The 13,701-nt window shown below is 41.7% G+C and overlaps 1 long non-coding RNA gene across 2 annotated transcripts in view; it reads left to right on the top strand.

The window, feature by feature from the left end:
* Nucleotides 1–1,704: 1,704 nt before the first annotated feature.
* LOC145405292 (uncharacterized) overlaps nt 1,705–13,701 on the top strand; it is a 35,875-nt gene continuing 23,878 nt past the window's right edge. The window contains exons 1-3 of one of the 2 annotated variants that reach the window (XR_013898326.1): nt 1,705–1,771; nt 8,922–9,045; nt 9,204–9,257. This is a non-coding gene — a long non-coding RNA (uncharacterized LOC145405292). The remainder of the gene's footprint in view (nt 1,772–8,921; nt 9,046–9,203; nt 9,258–13,701) is intronic. The other variant, XR_013898325.1, reaches the window with a different exon arrangement.

Genomic DNA, 13,701 nt, shown 5'->3' with positions numbered 1-13,701 from the left:
TGGAACTGTCTCCCTCTGTCTGTATTTCCTCCTGCCTATGATCTCCAGTCTTTCAAACGCAGTGTGTCCAGGCATCTCAAAATGATCGGATCTTGAATTTGGCTCTCTATTGTATTTTGTTTTTCTCTTGGAGGGAACTGTTACTGCGGGCTCATGGCCTTTGGTTCCTTCTTCCTCGCATAAAAAAAAAAAAAAAAAAAAAAAATGGCTTCTGCATTAGATTCATAGCTTGTCTCTTAAGATAGCTTTAATCCTGCTCTACAGTGACGGCTTTTTGTGGTTTAAGTTTTAAGGATGCTATATGTTATTATCAATGCGTCAGCCAACTGAATCAAGATAATGCTGTTTGTTCAAGCCTTGGTAATCCTTTTCATTATTCGACCGCTCTTTACACGAAAGCAGTCTGTAGCTCTGTAGCTGACAAATAAAAAAATTTAATGAATACAGTTATAGATAGATAGATAGATAGATAGATAGATATTGTGTGTGTGTGTGTGTGTGTGTGTGTGTGTGTGTGTGTGTGTGTGTGTGTGTGTGTGTGTGTGTGTGTATTATATTCATATGATGCAAACTTGCATCGGTAGGTTAAGCCATTAACATACAATAGGTGGGTTAAGTAAACATCGGGAAATACTTGAACCACGGATATTTCTCTCATTCTACTGGACATAATATGGGTGTTGAAGGGGTATTTGTTACACCATTTCCACGAGAATGTACTCGTTTTGAGTCACTAAAATGTTTGTTGGACACATGAGGTTCTGTACAAGTCACACTACAGAGATTTATGACGGTTTTCCGGGTTGTGTTTTGCTGTGGCTCACAGTTACGTACTAGGTCACCAGATGGCGGCTGGAGTGATTGGTTATGGATGGCAGGCAAGTATGGCTATAAGGGTGAGATAAGGCAATCATAAGTATTCTGAGCATCAGAGGCAAAAGTGTCTTACACAAGAGAAATAAAGTTGGTTTAGACTGTTACAAACATGAAAATAAGTATTATTCATACCAATGACTATCATTTCAAAGCAGAACTGGAGGCGACAGAACTAAAAAGATTTTTCAAAATGCACATAATCTCCAATGATAATGTAGCGTTCACCAATGACCTTCCCATACAAAACTGATTGTTTTATGCAAACAAATCTTTACTGTTTTTTCTACTATTAATACCGTGAAGTACATCAATAAAAATAATACAAGTATTAATGCATAAACAATCAAATCTTATGTTTGTGAAGCTTATTACTCATGTAAGACAACTATTGCACTGAGAATCTACCCGAGTTATTTTTACATCAGGCAATTTTTTGAAGATGTGTTGAAAATTTAAATAGTTTTTCTGCATATTGCTTCCAATTAAGAAAAATCACTAAGTTTGATAATAATTGAATCGATTATCATACCACTAGCCTATCCATGCTTAAGGATTCGCTAGGTTAGATGCTGTGCAGTAATTCTTCATGCAGTGAATATTATAGAGAAGTGTTAGGATACGGATGATGGGTCACGTGGATGGAGGGAAAAAAACAGGTGTAGGAGGGAGGGGGGTGCAGTGCGCAGACGTAAGATATTGGGGTTGGGGAGAGGGGGTCGACGGGAAACCGATAGTGCGTGTAATGCACAAGGAAGCTGCAAGCAATGCCAAAGGGATCTGGCAGTGTATATATATGAAAGCAATGCACTGCACAACACACACGTCCTGACTCCCTTCAGTGGACTACTGGGCTCCATCGCACTGCCTCTCTCCTTAGGTCTTCATCTCTTAGCAAGTAATATCCACACTTCTGTTTATACATCTTCCCGTTGTCAAATGAAAGAATTAAATATATTCTTGTATTATAAGCAGCTGTACCAGTGGAGTCTAGGAAAGCTATGATGGTGTCTTTGTATACAGTAGACTCTTTCGATATGCGGGCAAAAGGTTAGCCATGAGAACCAAGCATCCGCAACCCGCACCCACGTAAATTTGTTTCACATTGTAAAAATATAATGTCCTGAGCAACCCTCGAACCTGACCTACTTGCCTACTAATTACCCTTTATGACCCGGAACTAGATTACAGATTTGCTTCCTGAGAGAATGGAATTCAATACAGAGGTTGATATCTCTATTGCTGAACCCTGGTTAATCTGATCGAGCGGACCAGTTAACCACAGTTAAGCAATCACCTCACCTTTGACTTCCCTCTCCATTCACTGCTCCACCTGGTGAACAAGCATGCATCTTTTCTATCCTTAATGACTTAGAGCAGTTTGTACAGCACCCTACCCGTATCCCTGACCACAGTGAAGAGAGTGCCACAGTACTTGACCTCTTCCTTACAACAAATTCTTCTGCTTACGCTGTTAACCTTTCCCTTCCGTTGGGCTCGTCTGATTACACCCTTATCATGCTAACCTGTCCTATCGCCCATTAAGGCTTTTTACTCTCCAATGAAGCGTCTGTTGTGACAATCTAGAGCTGCTAATTGGGAGGCCCTCAAGCAGTACTTCTTTTTTATTTTCCCTTGAATGACTATTGCTTCTATGGCCGAAAGCCATCTAAGTGTGCCTTGCGCATTACGGAGGGTATTCCCTCGGGCATGGAAGCATTCATTCCTTTCTGATATCATTTGGCCAATGCAAAAAAAAAAAAAAAAGATTCAATCGCGCTTGTTCTAATGTTGTCCACAACAAGGAGAAGGCCTACAAAAGGTATGAGCCAACCGACTCCTGAATCTCATCTCTAATATGTTTATGCCCAGAATCACCCTAAGTCTGTTCTTCGTTCTGCTAATAATAAATTTATTCGCACTATATGTCCTGAACTCTTCAACTCGAATTCTTCCTGCTCCTTCTGGCACCTTCCCGAAAACCTTTCTAACAACTTTACCTCATCCTCCATCCTTCCTGTTCTACACCCTGATGGTTCGTAGCTTTTATTTCTCCTGATAAAGCAGAGATCTTCGCACAGACTTTCTCCTCTAATTCCACCTTTAGACGATTCCGGTGCTGTTCCTCCATCACTCCCCCCTCCCCCTGTAACTTCCTCATGGCTGACAATATAATGTCTTCAGTTGATGTATTTTCTACCATCACTAGCCTCAATACTGATAAGGTATATTGGCCGGATGGGGTCGCTTCTGTTGACTGTTGTCCTCAGAACTGTGATTCTGTGCTTAGATCCTGCCAAGGTAAACTCTTTCGCCTTTGTCGATCGACTTGTACCTTTCATTCTTGCTGGAAGTTTGCTCTCATTCATCCTGTACCAAAGAAAGGTGACCAATCCTATCCCTTTAACTATCGTCCAGTTGCTTTAACATCCTGTATTGCAAAAGTTTTCGAGCCTATTGTTAACAAAATCTTTTTAAAGCCTCCATCCTATCACAACATTCTTTCTGATCCTCAATATGGGTTCCGCCAAGGACACTTCACTGGCGATCTTCCCACCTACCTTCCAGACTCCAGGTCATCCTCCTTTCGGGACTTTGGCGAAAACAGTTTCATTGCACTTGACATCTCAAAGGCTTCCGATCGAGTCTGGCATTATCTTTAATTTCCAAACTGCCCTCCTACGGTTTCTATCCTTTTATCTGTGCCTTCATCTATAGCTTCCTTTCTGGTCGTTCTATAGCTGTTGTTGTAGACGGATACCGTTCTTCTGCTACAGCTATCAATAGTGGTGTTCCTCAGGGCTCTGTCCTTCCACCAATTCTCTTCCTTTTAATCATTAATAATCTTCTAAGCTGTACATCTAACTCTATCCACTCATACGCTGATGACTCCACCCTTCACCTTTCCATTCGCTTCCCGCAGAGTCCAGCTCAGAAGTTGCTTCAACAAAAAAAGGATGAGGCAATGGCATACATAATGACCAACTTACCTATTATCTCCGATTTGGGTTAGAATGATACTGTTGTTGTTAATGCTTCAAAATCTCAGTTATTAAATTTTTCAACCAGACAAAATTTTCCCAGGAGTACCCTCCGGTTTTTAACAATATCCAGCTCAATTCTCCATCATCTTTAAAGATAAGTGGGGTTCAGTCTCTTGGGATTTATCTTGGAGTGAACATATTACATCTCTCGTAAAATCGGCTTCCAAGAGATTGGGTGTGCTAAACCGTCTCCGTGCTTTCTATACTCATGCACAGTTGTTGACATTATATACGGAATTTATTTGCCCCTGTGTAGAGTATAACTCTCATGTGTGGGGAGGCTCCCCACAAAAAGGAGTGGTCCCATATGTTCCCTGCACCGTTGATGCTGTGTCTGCGATTTAGTGTGACATGTGCTGTGCAGGACTCCATTAGGTGTGTTTTGTTATGTTCCCTGGGCCTATCGTACAAGGTGGGTACGTCTTATCTGTGATTCCGTCCAACCCTAATCTAAGCTGTTTGAAGTTTTGTACTGCCCTGTTCGTGAAGTAAATTTATAGGTATTTCTTCACTGATAATGTTGGAATATCCGGTGGTACAATGTTGCAGGGAATTTGGTAATGTATGTGTGGCGATTGTTTCATGTGCCTAGGTGAGCTGTGTCTCTCTTGCAGTGACAGGGGTGTTGTTCATTTGCATTTTGGTTGCATAGAACTGTCTGCCGCTCATATCGATAGCCTTTAACAGAGATGACTAGTTCCAGATATGTGAGCTGTGGGAGTGGCTTCGGTGCAGCCGATGTTGGTGCGTTGAGCAGGGTGTTCTTCCTTGTGGTTTCCAAGATTCCAAGGTGTTGTAGTGATTATTAGGCTATATTGGATAGGAACCCATTTTTGAGAGGCATAGGATATCATTTATCTAATGGACTGTCTGTACAGTAGACTAAGGAATTTTTTTTCCGAATTTCAGCAAATAATTCCCGTGAGTGCATTAAGACTGGGGGTGCGTCGCCTCTTGACGTCTTGTACGTTGTCACTGAAGGCGAGCCCAGTGTCATAATCTGCGAATCTTACTGGAGGGTGTGTGTGGCACAGATACAGTCGGCCTCAGGGGTCCTGTTACCCCCTGACATCCCTCTCTCGCTCATGTGTCAACGGCACACTATTTGTTTGGGAAGGAGGCAGACAGCAGAGAATTTCTTATGAAGTAGTTTGATACAACAAATCGACTTATTAACATGCGGCTGAATGATCCACAGAGGATATAATATAATGTGCAATATCTATCAGGGTATGTGGTGTTACTTGTGGTGGACTGGGACCTCATGAGGAAGGGCGATGGAGGGGGTGAGGTACGGGAAAGGAGGGGGGAGGGGAAAGTCAGGAAAACGAGAAATAGAAGCACCGACACAGAGTGAGTGGGAGATGAAGGAAATAGGGGAAAAGGAATTAATCTGTCTGACTTCTAATCAGGGTTGTTATGAATAATAATGTTAACCCTACTGAGACGTCAGACAGCTTCATTCCCTTTCTCCTTTTCCCTTCATCTCCCTCTCACACTGCCTAGGTATTTCTTTTTCTCGTTCTCCTGCGGAATGGCAAGGGATAACACGATTCCTTGAGCCGACAGTACATTTTTACTTGTGATGTCATGGGAGTTACTGTGGTCTCCCTTGCTGCTGGTGATAAATGTGGTGGTGAATTGGGCTGCAGTGATAGTCAGCGTGTTTTCCTTAAGTTTGGAGTGTATTGAGATCTGTTGCAGTGTGCAGACTGTGACTGCAATGTGCTGTGCGTTCATTATGGAGATGTCATCTGTATGTGAGGCAATGTTTGTGGATGGCGTGGGTGTGGGAATATCATGCATGTATGTGATGAATAGTGTGAGTGAAAGAGCGGAACCCTGTGGTGTTCTGTTGGGGAAATTTCGCATTCGTCTTAACTTGCTCTGAAATGTAGCATGAGTTTATCTGCCAGATAAATTTTTGGTAACCCAGTGTTATGGTGGTTGTGTTGAAGATCATGGCGAATAATTTGCACTAGAAGATGGTATCAAAGGCTTTACTAATGTCTAGTGTAAGAGGCGTGCGCTCCGTGAGTGTCGTGTTCACGCAGTCAGGTGCATGTTATTTGAGTTCAATCAGCAAGTTGTTTGCGGGGTTTAGTGTCCCAAATTTGTATTACGAAGGGACAAGGAGGGCGAAAGGGGTGATTTTGCTGAAACTGAGGAGTTCATATATCTTGGATGGTGTGCTAAGTAGTGTTATGAGCCTGCAAGAGACAGGGAGTGTTGGGGCAATGTTTAAGTATCGTCATCATTTTTCCATGTTTCGAAATACTGGGATAGCTATAGTGTGCCTATGAGTAGGTGCTAATGTTAATGAGGGCCTGGATGCCTGTAAAGCTTGTGTCTCACCTGGGGGTACCTGCTCCTTAAACCATCGTTTACTGCATAGTGGTAAGGCAAACACAGAACATTCGTCTTATTATAAAAGTTTAAACGAATGAAAATGAGTGGTGAAACTCGTCATAGCAGCTCCATCATGGCTACTAATAACCCTCTATGACAGTGGTTCTTAACCTTTTTTGAGTCACGAACCCTTTTGAGAATCTGGAGATAGCTATGAACCCCTTCCCTACAGAAATGCACATAAGCACATAAACACAGTATGACATACACAAAGTTTAAAACAGTCTTTACAAATTATTATCTTTCTCACTCTTTTTCATGGAGAAACTAATGACCATTCGAAAAAATGAAGTACATCCAACGTGCGCAAATTAAACAAAATAAAACTTTAATTCTGCTCAAAAGTTCATTTCAATGAGAGGGTTGTTATTTGGCTGGAATAAGAAGATGAAATTGTGGAGTGGTCTTTGACAAGGCAACACGTATGTCATCGCTGACATCCAGTTGATTATGACTTTTCGTTTTGATAGAAACAAGCGCTGAAAACCCTGACTCACAAAGGTATTTAGTTGCAAACGGAATCAGAGCACCCATAGCTCGTTTTGCAAGATGAGGGTAGGTTTGTGTCAACGAACACCAAAATTCTTGAAGGCTCTTTGAGTTTTTTTTTTTTTTTTTTTTTTGGGGGGGGGAAGGGGAGAGAGCAGCTAATTATGCCAAATGGCATCACGCAATATCGCTAAATTGTTCTCAAATATTCAGACCTTCACGGACCCCCTGAAGCCCATTCATGGACCCCCAGGGGGTCCATGGACCCCAGGTTAAGAACCCCTGCTCTATGACAGCAACTAGACTACACTTAAAAAACAGTTACATTACGGAGGTTTGAAGCAAAATAACGTGGTAAGATTACCCACGCTGCAGTTTCTACAGTTTGGGGCACCTCTCCCGAGCACCACCTGGCAACTGGCATCCATTATTCCACACGAGACGTTATTGGTACTTTTTTTTTCTTAATCCCACATGGAGATTGCTTGTACGCTGGGCTCCCATTTACGAAAAGTCAAATATAAATACAGCTGCTACCGAAATGTTATTTAGTAATAAATGCAGTTCAAAAATCACCCAGACAGCGCATATCTTTACATTGTCCTTTTTTTTTTTTTTTTAATGCAGCAATTTCTCTTTCCTACAAGACGAATACTCTTTAGGCAACACACAGTTAATTATACGGTCTTCGTCTTCCATGTTATGTTCCAGAAAGTGCATACCTCCGTCAACGCCAATATAAATTAAGATTGAACACTGCATTTGGATCAGGATACACTTAAAAATCTAATCAATCTTACTTGACCCATTTCCCACCCATCCACCAGATTGCATCGAAATCCAGTATAGACTTTTTTTTTTTTTTTTATCCTGCATAGACACAGAAAGACACAGATGAATACATAACCACCATCTCCGTCTTTCAGTTTCTTCAGAGCAATATCAGAATCATTTAAATTAAATGATTGGAGAAAGGTTTTGTCTGACGAGACACTGGTCGAACCCAGACTGAAGTACATGTCTGATTTTCTTAAATTAGCTATTAAAAAAAAAAAAAAAAGTCTATTGTTCTTCCTCAAACTCACCGACATGTCATAAGAACACTCCTGCTATTATCACTGCACCAGTCCTTAATGAAACTGCCATTACATGTATTCAGTATCTACAGTATTAGCGCTGACGTGGTGACTGGAGGGGTATTACATGTATCCCAGGCAACAGAGTATTAAGTCTGTGTCCAGGGTTAGACACAATTAGAGTTAGTACATAAATAAATAATATATGAAAGCGTCTGACAATAATCATCTCCATCGGTACAGTGAGTTGGGAAATACATCGATTACTGCGTGTTAGGTGTGGATGTGATGGATGGGAAGGAAGGGAAAAACTGTACTGGAATGTTGGTGAGTGGTGGTGCAGTGCATGATGGGGAAGTGCTGTACGCCTTGTGTAAAATGCTTCATGAATACACTGGTGGTAGCCTTGACAAAATCATGTTAATCATTTACTAATCAGTCGTAGTGGCCAGAATGATCAGTGACTGAGGTATGTGATGAGCAGACGAAAAAATACTTTAAGAAAATTCATTCACATATATTTCTGAGACTGTTAAAAGAAAACTTTTAAACAATCAATTCATAGTCCGCAACGTATTAAACACAAATGCGGAAAGATAATCGTGCCGTGTATTGCAACATTACCGAAACCACACTTATTACCAGGTTCCCTTGTTAGGCAACTTGCCAACTCCCTAAGAATGCTCCGATAGTGACTCAGAACGGTCCGAAAAGGCAACGTATTAGCGACACTGAAATGACTAAGCAAATAGAAGCAGAATTTGGCTCTCTCTTGTATTTTGTTATTCTCTTGGAAGGAACAGTTTTGCGGGCTCGTTGCCTTTGGTTCCTTCTTCCTCACATAAAAAAAAAAAAAAAAAAAGATGCATTAAGAAGTCTGCTTTAGAACTGTAGATCAAGAAAGACGACTGTGAGAGTCATTATGACTTTAACGTGAGTACTGTTGTAATTACTGTATGACGTGCTATTAAATGACCAGAGTACATAATAACTGATTGAGAACTGAGCCTCCTTGTGTGATCCCCGGCAGAGCACCTTCATCCCAGTCACCAGGATGCGAATGACAGAGATCGTGCTGATGGCAGCGGTGGTCCTCATGGCCACGTTGGCCAACTCTCAACCTGGTCCACCTGGTCCTCCACCTAATGTTACTGGTCAGTTCCACAGAAACCTGTCCGCAACTTAAAGTTATGAAATATACAACTCACATGGAGTATCGTGATACTATGTACTCACTGTATTATTCAACCATCAAGCGATGCTGAAGCCCGTCCATTAAAATATGTAAATGGAGTTATGTTGTCCATTTCAGACAAGTGCAACGGAAATGCTACCTGCGAAACCTGTGTTGAGGACATAATATCTGGTAAGTGTTCCACCTTACTTTGTGTCTCTCATGTGTAGATCAGCTTCTTTAGTCCAAGAGGAGTTTGGCTAGATTTTAGTTGTTTATGTTGTGGTGTACTATGTAGCAAACCTATCCTTCACTAACTGTCATACTAAAAACTGCTTAAAGAGACATGTTTCCAAGTTGTATAAAGTCGTCTAGTAGTGGTAGTAGGAAAATCATGAAACTAGATCTTCTGATTCAAGGAGATAACTCCTACATGTTGGCACACAAACAGTTGGCCTTACAATCCTTCTCTCGCCTGACTTCAACACTCATATTAGATTTTCTGCACAGAATTCTTTGCCAGTCGAGGTTCCAGCATGAACAGGCAGACATGTATGGCCGTATGGAATGCATGAACAATGAAAGATGAAACACGGAAAATGGATACAGATCAACGAAAAAAAATGATGTATTGTCGAAGTGTTAAAAAAAAAAAAAAAAATACGTGAAATGGGTAAATGTGAAGATGACATATAAAAGGTAATGTGTAATCACGAAGCTATAAGCTGCTAATGAAAGGATTTATGAATTTGTTTCAAATAGAGCAAGACATAAATATGTACTATATAAATACGCATGTATGGACGGTTGGATAGATGGATGAATTGATGTAAGGATTAAAAAATAATATAACGACATGTAGTACGGATGTAGTGTTTGAAACAAGGCTATGAAATCCCAGTGTGTCTGTGCTGGTGCATGTGTGTTTGTTATAGGGTAGGAGGATGTTACTCTCACCGTCTTCCAAAAGCTGTGGTGATTGTGGTGGTGGTGGTGATCTTCACAAATCAGGCTGCGTTAAATGACATCATTTTGTTACCTGTCTCCCTTACTAAACTGCAGGCTGTGACACTGACGGTATCGTCGAGCAGTGCAAGACTTTGAGAGACTGTGCTCATGAACAGCAAGTGAGTACCCCCCCTCCCTCTCTCTCTATCTTATTGCTTGTCTGTCTGTCTGTCTATCTATCTATCTATCTATCTATCTCTATCTTTATCTCCCTCTTGTTTTAAACACACACACACACACACACACACACATATATATATATATATATATATATATATATATATATATATATATATATATATATATATATAATTTGAAAACTCAAAACATTTAAAATTTATGTTGCTATTTTCTAGACTATAATTAACAAGTAATTTTCAGCATCAGTACCAAACTGGGATGCCCACAAAGGCTGCGAAGAATTTACCTAGAACTCATTAAAGATAAAGCATTGCAATTGTATGTACATAATATTTTAGAAATATATATTTCCCTACAGTTTATTGCAGTTCAACGCAGGTAAGTGTGCTGATGCAAATAATAAAACTCTGCAGACCATGTTAACCAGTTATACTACACTTCAATGAACGTGTTCACTACTGACACTCAAGTTCAGTTCACCTGTGATATCCCACTTCAGTTCACAATAATATCTTAGTTACCTCTGATATCACTGTCTTCAAACAATGTTTCCGGCTAGTCAGCTGGTGTCTGTATATCCCTTAACACACTCCGGCAGGAACACATCAGTGAGTGTGATTCCGGGACTCTGTGGATTACAAGGGACTGGCTGGGATGTCATGCCCTGATGCCTATCAAGGTATTTTTCGAAGAATCTGAGGCAGAATAAAGTTCTCTTGCTTGGCATTTTAGTGCTGCAGTTTCTAGTAAGTGCAATTCCTATGAAGAACAATGATCAGACTTTTTAGGTTTGCTGTGGAACGTGGCGCTGACACAGAGAATATTTGTTCTGAGTTAGGTTAATCACACTTCCTGTCTAAATGATGCTGTGAAGCAATCTCATAATGCTGCAGGTGGTCCATACTGACGATAACACAGTTCTGCCAAGCATTTGTTACTTGCCTGAACTATGCTAGCAATGTACACTACCACTGTGGCATACCGTCAAGCCACGTACCACTTTGGCATCACCATTAAGCCACGTAACACTGTGGTATCACCATCAAGCCATTTTACACTGTGGCATACAACCAAGCCACATAACACTGTGGCATCACCATTAAGCCACTTAACACTATGACATCACCACTAAACCACGTAACACTGTGGCATCACTAAGGCACTGACCACTGTGACATCACCAGCAAACGTAACACTTTGGCATAACCATCATGGAACGTAACATTGTGACATAACCATCAAACCAAGCAACACTGTCATCACCATCAAGCCACTTAACACTGTGCCATAACCATCAAACCACGTAACACTGTGGCATCACTATCAGGCCACTTCCATGACCGAGAGGGCAATCAAAGTTCAATCAGTTCTGCTGTATAAAAAAAAAAAAAAATCCCAGCAATGCCACCGCCCCGAGAGAATGAAGGGAAGACTACACCAAAGTCCATCACATCGTCAGTCTTCGGTCCATCGTATCGACAGAGACGGAACCGTCAAGGGAAGAGGCATGTTTTATAATAATAGGGGTACTAGGGAGGTAAAGGAGCTCTTTATCTGCTGCGGATTAACAGAACATCACTTGGGGGAGCAGCCAATACCCTACCCTCGGGGTCCACGCGAACAAACTGTCAGCCAAGGTACATAGGAAGCTGACGTAACCGATCTGACTCTGTAACCTGTGGGCTTCAGGAAACTTGGGGGAGAGGCATAAACAGAAGAGCGGTAATCCTGGGAGATTAAGGCACAAGGCACTGAGTCTGGGAGGTGGTGAAGACGATACCAAACCTCATCATCAACGACTGAAGACGTAAATCCAGAAAGTATCAGCATTCACCAACAGACTCGAAATCGAGGATGGCCTGAAGGCCACTGTCACCAGATGAACACCAGCATGATGCACCAAATATAAACTCCTGAGACGGATATCTGTACCAAAAGAATCGACGTAACACCCGCATTCAAGCTGAGAGAGAGAGAGAGAGAGAGAGAGAGAGAAAGAGAGAGAGAGAGAGAGCATGGCAATTCCTTTATTGTGCCGATTAATTTTGATGTACTATTTTTTAAAGTTGGGACAACACTTATCAACACTCTATACTGCACTTTATACCTTGAAAGTATCCACAAGTATTATAGACAAATATTGTCTATTGGCTGTCGGTAAGTTATTTAATCTCAAGCATTCCTCCAAAAAAAAATATCTTGCTTATCTATCTATCTATATACCTAGGCTGCTTCCCCCAAGGAAAGGGAGGTAGCCGAGACAGGACGACACACTCTCCATTTACTCATCCATTTAAACACATTCATTCACATCTTAGCCCCGAAGGGGAGAACGGACAGATCCTCACCGCACCACACCGCACAAGGGTCAACTGCGCAATGCAATCAGTGACATCCGCAGCAGGGCCCGACAGCAGAGCTGGTTTACCCCTGCCACATCATAACATACCCATCCCCTTACCCGCACCTGACCTGACTAGCTGATCAGACCAAATGCGGGAGAATATCCCCTCAGGGCTGCGTCATCACTTATTTATTCACAATTTCTCTCCATTTATTTCTGTCACGCACAGCCACTCTTCCTTGCTCGACAGACATCCCTCTCGCATCCAGCGCTCTCTTCACACTATCCATCCATCCTATTCGTGGTCTTCCTCTCAGCCTTACACCTCTCACATCAGATCTAGTTATCTTTTTCACCAATCGCTCATTATCCATTCTCTCCATATGCCCAAACCATCGCAACACCCTCTGCTCAACTCTACCAGCCATCTCCTGAACAACTCCAGTTCTCCTTCGCACTTCATCATTTCGCACCCGATCCATACGCGTCACTCCACACATACTCCTCAGACACCTCATCTCCATTACATTCAAACTTTTCCTCTCTGCTACACCCATATTCCATGTTTCAGCCCCATATAATGCAGTCGGTACCACAACACCCTCATACAGCCTTCTCTTTACATCCATTCTAAGCGAACGACATTTAAACACTTTTTTCATTCCTCCCAGCACCTTTCCTACTTCATTTATTCTAGACTTCACTTCTGCATCTATTCTTCCATCCACAGCAACATGTGACCCTAGATATTTAAAACAATCTACCTCCTCAAGCAACTCACCATTCAAAACTATATTCATCCCCCTACCATCTATCAACCTCGTACACTTCATCACTTTACTCTTATTCTCATTTACTTTCAAATTCCTCCTTTCACACACCCTTCCAAACTCCTCTACCAACTGTCTCAATCTCTCCTCTGAATCAGTCACCAGTGCAGTATCATCTGCAAACAGCAGCTGCTTCAGATTGCAATCTCCACCATCAACATTTACCAGACTCAGACCACCTAAAACTCTTGCATTCACCTCCCTTACAACACCATCCATGTAAATATTAAACAACCAAGGTGACATCACACATCCCTGTCGCAGCCCCACTCTCACGGGAAACCAATCACTCACAGCATTTCCCACTCTTACA

The sequence above is a fragment of the Coenobita brevimanus genome, chromosome 66 (assembly GCF_032717465.1).
Source record: "Coenobita brevimanus isolate Jiangsu-jjx chromosome 66, ASM3271746v2, whole genome shotgun sequence".
Taxonomy (NCBI): domain Eukaryota; kingdom Metazoa; phylum Arthropoda; class Malacostraca; order Decapoda; family Coenobitidae; genus Coenobita; species Coenobita brevimanus.
The sequence above is the reverse complement of the archived record's forward strand: the minus strand, read 5'-3'. Positions and strand labels throughout refer to the sequence as shown.